Raw genomic sequence first — 10,743 nt, 5'->3', positions numbered from 1 at the left:
CAGCTCGAATGCATATTACTTTTATGTTACTGTTATGTCTCACTACTTCTGCTTTCCCTTCTCTGCGTCTATAGTATATCGTGTCACGTTTGTCGTGTCATGATTCTAGCAGAAACGCTTCACAGGTTAACGAAACATGCAAGAAGTGTCTGTCCAGTATCGAAGTGGCAACTATCACGAAAAGCGTTAGCACGCAGGCGGATCGGCCGTGTTGGCACGCTACACAGCCCCCTGTCGGCGACTGCGCCGCGAATGTAGAGGTGGCACCGCATTTTGAAAAACGCATGTGTGATGCAACTTAATTTTAGCGCTACTCTGCAATAAACAGCATGGGGCACAACAACCACAACAACAATAAAAACATTTTCTCGGTATCTCCATGGAAAAGGGACAATAAAGGTTTTATGACAACACTTCCCAGTGTAAGCCACATCCCGTGTCGGACTGGCGCTTCCCTTTCCCGTGCTTCGCCATGAAGAGAGATAACTCGCGACGATAAAGGAACACGGCACCCTTTCGACGGTGGGACAAATTGGGGAAGAAAAAGGCACAGGCATAAAAAAAAACAGGAGGAAGAGAGCGTGTATGCCGTGTAGCTGGGGCTATAACGAAAGGTCGACTTTCGTCCTTTCTAATTTGCGGTGTGCACTTCCTGTGTCGCTCTTGATGCTCTGGTCTTGTAGTTTCGTTTTCTACGGAACGTGTTTTCTGCGCACCTACCTATTTCTTCTTCTTCTCTTTTTTTTTTTTTTTTTTTTTTTTGTGTAGGAATTGCGACAGCAGCATAGGATGCGTTCGTGCTTATAACGATAGCGGCTGTATGTTGTGTGCTATGTACTTTTTCGTGTTTAGTTTTGTTCTCACGCTTGCTCGATTTTCATTCAGTGTTCCCTCCCTTTTTCCCGCCGTCCTGGTTTCTTTTACCCGTGGCCTTCTTTTCTCTTTTTCCTTTTACTCGTAGAAGCCAGCCTCCGCTTATTCGGAGATACAGTCTGCCTTACTTACTTCAATTTTTTATGTATGTATGTATGTATGTGTGTCGTATGTATGTGTGCGTGTATGTATCATGCATACATGCATATGTGTATGTATGTATGTGTGTGTGTTAGCGCCGCGAAGTAACTGTGGCTATGACCGTCGTAGAAACATTGACAGATATGGAAAGGGGACAGTACGAGGGAGAGGGGGATCGTCGTCTTCAGTGCAGTTCCTGTAGGACAACGTGTCATCTGCTAACGCTTGGACGCAGCCAATGTGTCAAATGACTCGGATGAATCACTCAATTTCTATAACGGCCACTGCACGTGCAGAGTGTGATACGCGTTACGCCGACGCCATTAGGGACGTCAAGCCGGTCATACACTCTAAAAACAGAACTTCACCGCATAGCATTCTCCTAGCCAACCACCATCCCGAATGACAACGTTCTCTCCCCTGATTTGATGAAAACGGGACGCGTACGCCATGTTTGTGCAAATTATGAACTACATAATGCCACAAGAATGGCGTACGCCCCCCTCCCTCTTTCCCGTTTTCAGCAAATAAAAGAGAAACATGAAAAAAAAGAAAAAAAGAAACTCCTGGAAGAACAATGTCACTCGGGACGATGGTTTGGCTAGGAGCGTGCTATGAGGTGAAGTTCATTTTTAAGAGTACGCGTGGCTCTACTTATGTTATTTTATTTATGTCGTTCCTGTAATGATCTTTTCACACAAATCACCATTCTTCGGTGAAATCCCGGTTATAACGATGTATGGAAACGAATGAGAACGTACTGTAGAAAATCCATTCGTGCCCATTTCATATCCAAGCATGTCCACTCAGACGAACAGGAGAGCAGAGCACAAAACTACCGATTTTCAATAGAAGCACGCCACGTCCATCCCAAATAACATCAGAAACTGGTGGCGCAACAACGTCTCTATAGACGTTGCTGCGCCACCAGTTTCCGAAGCTCGCTTCAGAAGACCCATTTTTGAAGATGCTACAACGAGCACGTGTCCCCTCTCACGAAATGCATCCCGTGATGACGTCGTTAGAACTGCGGAGATCGAGCAGTGCCTGAGACGTATACTAAACTAGTCTCGAGCACGCTTCGAAAGCACCCTAACGACCCAAAAGTAAAAAGAAAAGTAAACAGAGATTTCGGAACGATTTCGAAACACTGCTGTTCACGTATGACTTATAAAGCGAACGATCGATTCAGAAACAAATTCGTGGATGCTACCTGTAAGCTGACTAGGAGTTTACGAGTTCTTGCTACAGTATCTTTCCCGCAATTTTTTACGGCTATTGTCATTGTATAGTAGTGAATGTATTTAGCAATAGAATGGGGCAAATACGGCATGTGCTTTCTGTTTTTGTCACACACAAAAAAAACGAAAAAAATGTGAGGTGAGTCGGCAAATTTCGGAGTTCAATTAGGGAAATTCAATTTCTCGCGAATTAAATTTGATAAAAGTGCTCAGAAGTCATGGCAAAGTCTCCCCCGAGATACATAGCGTTGACCCCATAGTGTTCAGACAAGTAGAATACCTATACTACGATTATTATTATCATTACTATTTTTCTTTTCTTTTTACTTTTCTATATATATATATATATATATTTCTTTCTTTCTTTCTTTTTTCTTTTTTTACTTGAGAAGGTAATTTCAAGCTTCCCAATCACAACCAGCTAGCGTGCTTTCGTGGCTAAGATGACCGCTTTTCACGACGACGCTGCGAGGTGACCCGGGTTCGCATCCCAGTATGCTCTCGGGTGATTTCCCTGGCTTTTTTTTTTTTTTTCTCAGACTGCTGCGAACGCAAATGTCTGCACATTTCCCTGTGGTCTAGGACGCACTGGCCCACAATGGCCCAGGAAGATCGCTCGGAAATAAAGCTAACATAACCAGACATGACACTGACGGAACCCGGCAACCCAATAACATTAGCACCGGTAGGAAGGCGAGTGCGCGGTGGAGAGGGAAGATAGAGCGGGAACGCCTGCCCCGCGGGAGGGTGTACTGTCCGTGTGTTTTGTGCATAGCTCACCATACTGTATAAGTGCTTAAATTCGCGGGCTCAATAATTCGCGAATTTGTGAGAAGCCAGGATCAGGCAATTATTCGCGGAACCTTAAATTCGCGGTACCGCGCTGCGTCTACCCTGGGCCATCCACCTTGAACTTCCTGGAAGAAGCTAATAAAAGGTATCACAACTGGGTAACACGTTCAATTTGTCTTCTTTTTGAGCACTTCTGACTGCAAGCGATGCGATTAGGGGGTCCTACTCGGCTCGTATCTGTGCCATTGCCCAATTGCCCTGTCTCCCGCCATTCCTGTCATCGCATCGAGCAGGCGCGATTGGCACTTCGTAGTGATGCGACAACTTTTCCAAAGGTCTATACGCGTGGCAGAGTGCATACGCGCTTGCTGGATGATCCAGGCTTACAAGGAACCGGAATCACGGGAGGCATACATCCGCGCGGGATTCGTACGTGAAGGCTGGACTACAGTCTCCAGTTGCAGCGGCGAACTGAACACTTTGCGAGGCAATGCAGTGTAACAGCGTAAGAAACTCCGTATACATACGTTGCCTCAGCGTCCTGGGTCAAATTTCTTACATATTTCTTTCACGTATTTTTCTGTCATTGGTTCGAATATTTCGCGGAACTTTAAATTCGCAAAAAAAGGGCGTTCGCGAATTTCGCGAAAAATAGGTCCTCGCGAAAATTACTACTTATACAGTATTTGATGTAACGGAGGGAGGTCACGCCGGGCCAGATCACGCGCACTTTAAAGTCCCTCCTTGTCGTTAGAATGCATCGAAAACATCCAGAGTAAATGCTGTGCGAAAAGAAGACAGATGTCTCATTCCAGAGGTAATGGAAACAAAAGTGCCTCGAGGAGGCAGCAGATACCGATTGTTTTGTGTCATTTTCTCACTGTGCAAGCGCCTCAAGGGACCGGACTTCTGCTCTGGTAATTACACGGGCGATGATCACACAACTGTTCGGGGAAGGGACTAATTTCCGAATGCTTACTTCCCATTCATCGTGGCACCAGTAAGCAGAATAAATGACAACCGTAAAAGAAATGCAATACTCGTTCCATCTTCCTTCCGGAAGCTGTAATGAATATTTTCACTGAAGGTCACGGTAACACGGAAGTTGATTACGACACAGAACGCGCATGTAATCATCATATCTGCAAGCTCTTCACGCGATGCAATTAATTTCCACCGGCTCACAGCAGCACGACCCTTTGTAGCGACGCGCATAATATATTAGAAACTTTCTCTCGGATTTCATAATTCCCTTTGTAATCCTGAAGCTTTTTATACTTATTTTCTTCACCTACTTATCGAACCAAATAGTATTTTAACGCTATGACAGTGGAAGTTCATCTGTACGAAAGGGATTCGGAAAATATTAAACATCATAGTATACGTGCAAAACGCACGGTTTTTTAGCGCTTTGACATAGTTTACCTTTGTTGCTTCAACTGTGTAACGCTTAAAGCTTGCGCTGACACTGGGGTCAAAGTGACGGGCATAATGCCGGCATCCACCGACGCTGCTGACAGGAACGGAAGTGCGGAACAAAGCCATTAATTAATCAAATAAGCCTTCGGACGCGTTTTGATATATGCCGCGAATACCGACTCTGACGTTACTGTCTCATTAATTAGTGCTAACAATAGAAGTGGCGCGATGGTACTTCCTTTTTGCGCTTAATTATCGATACAATTAGTGGCGCTTCCGCTTTCGTGCATTCCGTATTTTGTTTCCTCGCTTTTGCAAATCATCCCTTGTTTGTGAAAGTGTCCGAGCCTGTATGTGTTCGCTCTCGAATGACCGCCGGGCCGCCGTGTTGGAGGCCCCACTTGCTCCGGCTGCTCCCATAGGAAACAATAGGGAGCGATTTGATTTGGAGTATTTATTGCGGTTTAAACTGGCATGACATGCCCTTTAGTTTAAAGGAAATTTTAAAAAATACGGGCAGCCCCGCGTGAACTAAATGCAGACGACAGAATGCGTTGGGCCCACCAATATGGCGGCCGGTGACCACGCTGTGGAGCACCCTAAGCGCGATCCAGCCTATATACTGTAGAGATCAGTGGTGCTGACGGACGATAACGATGTTATGGATGGCGTAGCAGAAAGAAGGTCCAAACACAACTGTGAAATTTGAACACTTGGCACTTTGCACGGTATAGGGCGGAGTCATCGGGATGGAACGGGATGTGTGGTCAGGTTAATAGATTAGATCGAATGGAGACATTAGAATGTGGGTACGATGGAGGCATCAGGGTGTCTTAGAATGTGGTAATGGAGTGCTCTGAAGGCTCCAAATAAATAAGAAATCGACACTGTGCATGCCCGGTACCGAAACGGTATTTTGCACAATGCACAGCGACGACGCGTTATTTTTTGGGGGGGCCCCAAAGTGCTTGGGTAATGTATTCTTGCGCTCCCTATTGTTGGCACAGAACTCACGTATCGACCCCCCTTCGCCTCTTACAGCCACTTAATCTTCTTTTTCTTAGGTTCTGATTTGCAGCTCGTAAATGTTTTCTCCAAACAATACGAGTAAACGGGTATACCCCATTTTCTGTTCCATTTCTTCGTTTTCTTACCTACTGTATTCTAATCAGAAAAAGCACCAAATAGCTTGAAGAGAACCAGGTATTGACCAGGGCTTTGCTTTGTAGAAAAAGAAAAAGTTTAAATTATAACGGCCTCCTTGGGCGTTTATGTTTAATCGCCCGGAGGCGCTCGGAGCGGATATGTCGTCACAGATCTGGCTCGAGGGCGTATGAGAATTGGCTCAGATCCGCCCGCTTTGTGTTTGGTTATTCGCTCAGAGTCACCTCCCAAGCAGCTCGCTTCGCTCGGAGCTTGGAATCCTTCCCACAATTCCTGAGCTACAAGATGGCGGCTATTTTGAAATTTTGAGGTTGCTTTCATCCAGACAATCTAGACCGCCGTACCACACGAACCAGTTGTGGAATTAGTGCTTGAAAATGCAAAACTCTCTGACAGATGTCGAGAAACTTTATGTAACACAGGCTTTGATGCAGAGTTTGCAGCCAGCGTCGTGATGGACGAACGCGCGAGTGGCCCCGCGTGAACGGCATCATGCATTGTCCAAAACATGCTGCACAAAGAGGCATCTTGAGGCTGACCCTTGGCCATCTCGACAGCAGGGACTTCAGCATAGAGAAAGTCTTAGGCGTATGGGACGCTAACCACAGGGACGCGGCCTTCAATGCTCTTGTCAATTTCATTGTGAAATGTGGACTAGAAACTCTATACTAGACGGAGCGTGGACATTACGGCGGATGTGAACGGCGCGCTCGGTCCTGCGTTGTCGCGGTCGAGACGCTCACCCCGGTGAGCTTTTGCGGTGCGCTCGCACATTCTGTGGTGCAATCGTACCGTTTCCTTTCTTTTTTCTTTTCTGCTTTGGGATGTACCGTCTTTCTTTTTTTTACATCTTTACATCTTTTTTTTTTTTTGGGTAGCAGAATTCCCTTGCGCGAATTCAACCTCCCCTTGTTATTTTACCAACCACCACCACCACCAACGGCAAGAAAATCGGTCGTCGTCGTCTTCCACACACTACGTGCAACATGGAATGAAACGTGAAATGATGTACAAAAAGAAAAAAGAAGGAACACAAAATCAGAAAAACTGACAGAAGCGAAACCTTCAAGCCACTAACGCATAAACGGTGCCCTACGACGAACACCAGCGGAAGCAGACGACACAGCAATACATACTGCGCAAGCGCAAAGCCGTTGTCGCTCAGTCGCGTATGGAATTTAATTTTCTCCTCGCTTTACATCCGACCGATCGATTTCCGGTTCGGTGACGCACTTCCGCTCAGCTCGGGCTCTGCTCCGAGCGAATAAACATAAACGCCCCTTATCGGCTGAAACGTACCACACGATTTCTTTTTTTTTCTTCTTCTTCTTCTTCTCCTCCTCCTCTTTTTTTTTTCTTTTTTTTTTCAGATTTCCGTGGTCAGAGAGCGCCACTCCGGGACTGACTGCCTTATATCGATTGCATAGGTTACATTAATCCACGCCTAGTGGAGGACAAATAGCGGATATAAAGCATGTACTTTTTCTGTATTTATTCCTATATTTATTTTCGTATGGATATGCAGTACACAGCTCTATGTCTATCAGGCGGTGCTTTTTCTTTCTTTCCTTTTTTTGTCTCGGTGGATAAGAAGAGACTACTGCTAGAACATATTGTAGATAGAATGTCCTGCTGTTTTTTGTTTTTGTTTTTTTTTTTTTGTTGTTGTTGTTGTTGTTGTTTCTTCCTAGACCACGAGCATAGCAACAGCTCGGTTCAACCGCATTAGGTGTAACATCTCTTTTTTTTTTCTTCTTCTTCTTCTTCTTCTTCCAATGCAATCTAAATAGCATATGCGCGTCAACCTACGCCTGGAGTTACTCCGGCAGGCATTCACTGCGCACTCCAAAGTCGGGAATACGTGTGCTTCACACCTGTACGACACGAATAGTACGGTCGACCTGAGATGTTCCCGTGGGCGGGCCCATCCATCAGAGAGCACAAGTTATTCTGCAGGTCCCATCTGTACCGTTGAGTGAGATGACCTCGAGACATCTTTCTCTTCCATTGTGTAACCGTTGCAAACAAAAAAAAAATGTAAACCCCGCTTTTTTTTTTTTTTAAGGTTTTCACAAAATGATACAAGTGTTGAGAAAAACAAGTAAGGTAATTGGAGTATATTTACCCGTAAGATGTGTCAGCCTAGGTCCGACATGAAGCCGACATGGAGATGTGTATGGCGAAAAGAACAAGTATACGATCTCACTGCAACGTTTAGACTAGGAGTTATGACACAGAGAGGAGGAGGGAAAATGAAGACTGCGGCCGCTCCAGAATACTTTGTGGATACTAGCTCGAGAGCTATGAAGCGAACAAACAACACCTTTATTTCAATGATGACGAGTGGGAAGTTTCAACGTTCTGCTAAGATATCTAAACATCTTGGCGCAATATTGGGCCGATATGTTGTTGTGCTGATTAGGAAACAGCATCTACACTATCTCAGCTAGCACCGCCCGATTACCGACAACAAACTAAGCGGTTTTCCCGGGAAAATTTAGACAATCTTCAACGTCCCAAAGAAAAACACTCTGAAAGAGAAGAAGAAGAGAGAAAAAAATCCTCACTGATCAGCGATGCGAAACCGCCGAACCCGACTTACATGAACGAGACATCAAAAGAACTAAAACTGAACAAAAAAACTGGTGATACGTTCTCAGTTACATCGCTATCTGAACATCCGCTACTTTTATGTTGCAGGTTCTACGTAGGGGAATATACGGCACGCCTACACGCGAGCTGCTATTCAGAAGTATTCCTTTGTACGTGAAGGGAGGACGTTCTCAAACATCAGCGGTTTGCGCATCCCGTTCGAGCGATTCCGTAACACACAATCGTAAATATTCCCCCAAGACGACCCACCATCAGGATCGAGATCAAAAGACCTGCCCAGGAAAAAAAAAAAAAGTCATCCGTTGCCAATGGTGGTTCGTAAACATTGTTTTGTTCAGTTTGAATGTCTTCGTTTGTGTGCGTGGACAATGTACACGAACTGCACATTAGAGTCTCCATTGAGAGAGTTTCTAAGTTCGAGGGTATGGGCCTTGGAGGCGGATACGTCTCAGTGATTTGCTTTTGTTGCGGGGTAGTTTCAGGTACTATATGACGTGAAAATAGTATAGGACAAGGACGTAAAAATAGTCTAATTTCTCATCACTACTCATCAAAGCATTGCTGGTTACGATGGTTATGCAGCGGATATGAACTGAGCAAGATATTTCAATTAAGGTCGCAGTCAGTTATTTATAATTGAATTTTATAGCGAGCGCTTTCACGGCTGTAACGTCACAGTCAGCAACTTCCTGTTCCCGTTCTTCAAAGCAATCAAGCCACCTATTCGAGTAGCTCACCATAATTTGAGCCCAAACCTGCTGATTACGTTTTGTTATCTCAAAACAGTTTTGTTTCAAATCACCTCTATCTCGATAGCACACTCGTGCGACGTCCGCCGAAGTGCGATAGCTCATGCTTGCGTGACCGTGAACCCGAAAACCTGATGTGAACATGGCGTTCGTTTTTCTTGTTTATCGCAAAAATTACGCCGCTCTGCTGGACGACGTCTTGCCTTTGGCATCTACACGTAATTTACACTCGCATACAGATCTAATCTCAAAATTAATCGATGGGATTCGCACTGTCTCTTTAAAGGGATCACACTCAACGTCAAAATGTTAACATAAATGAACATCCCTGAATTCTTTTAGCACCACAATGCGTGCGTTGCTAGCCGCACAAACCGAACAACGCCGGAACGCCTACTGCCGGAGTTCCACTCAATAGATTCTATACAGCCAGCATGGATCAAGCGGAAAGAAGAACGCCAGAGAAAAAGCGCACACCAATATCTTGCTGCAGCACAACTCCATATTCGAAAGGAAAAGAATCCGGAAATATTGGGGTAACTTAGTTTTCAAAAGCGTTCCGCATGCAGCTCTTCCACGTCCGAAACTACACACTGCGCACTACCGTACAGAAGAAGTTCCATTACATGTGTCACGCACGGTCATACGATGTTTCTGAACATTCTCACTAACAATACTTGACTTTCCAATTTCTTTCCCAGTTTTTACCCAGGTGGCGTTGCAAAGCGTGTCTTCGAGAATTGTATTTGCGATTTGAAAAATGAAATGATGCACGTTGATCCGATTCGCTTTGGGGATGATCGTATACGTATGAGGACAGTGCCGCGGGTAATAGAAAAGTTTCTGAGGAAGAATTGCAAGTACACTATCAAAATTTTACAATAATAAAGAACACCGCTTCAAAGCTGCAGGGAGGCCGCTTTGTCCTCGACTCCTTCCTGTTGTCCTCTCTCCATCTGTGCACGTCTGTGCCTTGCCTCGCAGCGCTAACATGACATTTTAAAAAACATCTAATATCTGGACAAATAAAAAAAAATAATGTCCGGCAACATCTACGTAATTTCCACGGCTTAGTTGGGAAGTATTAGATATTTACTCTGTACCCCATTTGCTCTCTGTCAGTTTTGTGGCTCGTTCAGGTGCAAGGCAGTGGAAGCTCTTCCTTGACATGAGCCCATCCAGCCAGCAAACAAAAGCACGCCATATTTCGCGGTTACGGTCACACTAAACAGTTTATCGTAATCTTGTTCGTACCTCTTATCAGATGCAGCGAACCGCAGCGGTCACAGGATCAACGCCTCCATTTATGTAGAAAGAAGGAAGTCACTCAAAAGGTTAGCCAGATGCAGGACTCGAACCCATTGCCTTCATTTATGTTTGTAAACTGTGTGATTCGCTACTACTGTAAATCTATCTACTGTAAATTGTTATCGTAAGCTGACATGCCCATCGTCAGTGTGTGTAAGTGTAGTATGTAACGGCGGTGACGTTGTCGTCTATCATCCGTTGATGCAGAACGTCCTATACGATGACCTATTCGCCTCATACAATCTCAAATTATATGCATTACTATCAATACCTCTCGTAATCATTAAACATTACTTACTACTCCGGCTGCCGTATCTTTTATGAGAGTTTTGCTGAAGAGGATACCATGGAGTTAGCAACAGCTCGTCCACTTTCCTTCCACGCTTGGCGTCACAGGATTTTCCCATCTCCCGCCTCACAAATCACAGTTTCTCTTCGTGCTA

General features: G+C 45.0%; 1 long non-coding RNA gene across 1 annotated transcript in view; it reads right to left on the bottom strand.

The window, feature by feature from the left end:
* LOC135396196 (uncharacterized) overlaps nucleotides 1-10,743 on the bottom strand; it is a 160,672-nt gene that overhangs the window by 148,706 nt on the left and 1,223 nt on the right. The window lies entirely within an intron of this gene.

The sequence above is a fragment of the Ornithodoros turicata genome, chromosome 5 (assembly GCF_037126465.1).
Source record: "Ornithodoros turicata isolate Travis chromosome 5, ASM3712646v1, whole genome shotgun sequence".
Taxonomy (NCBI): Eukaryota; Metazoa; Arthropoda; class Arachnida; order Ixodida; family Argasidae; genus Ornithodoros; species Ornithodoros turicata.
The sequence above is the reverse complement of the archived record's forward strand: the minus strand, read 5'-3'. Positions and strand labels throughout refer to the sequence as shown.